This window comes from Odontomachus brunneus, unplaced genomic scaffold, assembly GCF_010583005.1.
Source record: "Odontomachus brunneus isolate Ranch 3 - 2012 unplaced genomic scaffold, Obru_v1 Obru_scaffold_393, whole genome shotgun sequence".
Taxonomy (NCBI): domain Eukaryota; kingdom Metazoa; phylum Arthropoda; class Insecta; order Hymenoptera; family Formicidae; genus Odontomachus; species Odontomachus brunneus.
The window spans coordinates 51879-53239 of record NW_022639843.1 but is presented as its reverse complement, the minus strand read 5'-3'; positions in this window follow the sequence as shown (position 1 = coordinate 53239).

Sequence of the window (1361 nt, the reverse complement as noted above, 5' to 3'; positions counted from 1 at the left end):
GATGCAACGAGCGACCAGGAGCCGCTTTAAATACGTTTCAACCCCCCCCCCAGGTAACCGAAAGCATAATAATAATAATAATAATAATAAATGAGACTCACCTAATTTTCATCTACATCTACAAATACATTTGATCAAATAATTCAACCAATCTCTGATATGGTGGCGTAGATAACCGATCGAATACTCATATATCGATTGTTTCGCGCCATCATCGAAAAAGTTGATTTCCGATATTTATATCAAACGTGCAATCCAAACGTATTCATGCAAGATCTCTCTCTTGTGTGTCACAATGCAGCATTTTTGTGCTGACACATCGATTTGCAGTCAGATGATCATCGGCAGTTAGATGCGCAGAAAATGTGAAACATGATATTATTATTACAAATGAACACGTACGACAGTAAGTTTCGCAGAAAAATGTGAAACAAGATACTATTACAAAGGTCATAGAAGTATACATATTTTGCACAATTGCAATCCCTCCTAAACGAGACACATTTTTGTTAGAGAGAGATGGAGATATACTGATGATATATATAAGTTCAGAGTCGTACTATACTAATTTGCACAGCAGCAGCAGTATTTATAAATCTAGTGTGCACTTTGTAAAAGAAATGGAAGATTTTGCGCAAATCGAGCGAAAATTGCGGGAGCAGTCGGCTCGACTGAGTTCGCGAGACGAATACGACGCGTGGGTGCAAAAATGTGACGAGTGCCTCGAGTTGTTGGAAGATCATAGTCGGGCTAAACGACTGCGATTATCGATCGATATTAGGCAGTCATTGATTGCTCGAATCGCACAACTCGAGGGTTTAAAAAATACGTTGCGCACACGTTTCGTTCACGCGGATGCAGGACACAGTATGAGAGATGCAGGACTCGTTTGGCGCGAGGTCGATACCGCGTTCGATAACCGCATACTAACCGGGATTGTCATCAACGCGAACCACATCGAACCTCGCCAATTTCTCGAGGATGCAAAGAATATAGTGCTCGAGTGCATACGGGATGCAATGAAGAGATACGTAAACGTGAAAGTGAACACTGTGTTTAACGGTGAGTTCGTCGTGGATAAAAAACGTGCGGTAAAGAGTATCGCTACGAAAAATTGTGAACTCTTTTCCACATTCAACTTAGAGGATTGGTACGAGCGACGCATCGTCGAGCCCACATTAACATCGTTGGAGGAATTCCAGGAACGCGATAGCGAGTGGGCATTATCGCGAATATTCAATCTTATAATCAATGTGAACAAATACAATCCGTTGCACGCGGGATGTCACTTTGAGTTACCGCGTGTAATACAACTGAAGCGGGCTGTGATCAATGTCAAATCTCCGGACAATGCGTGTTTC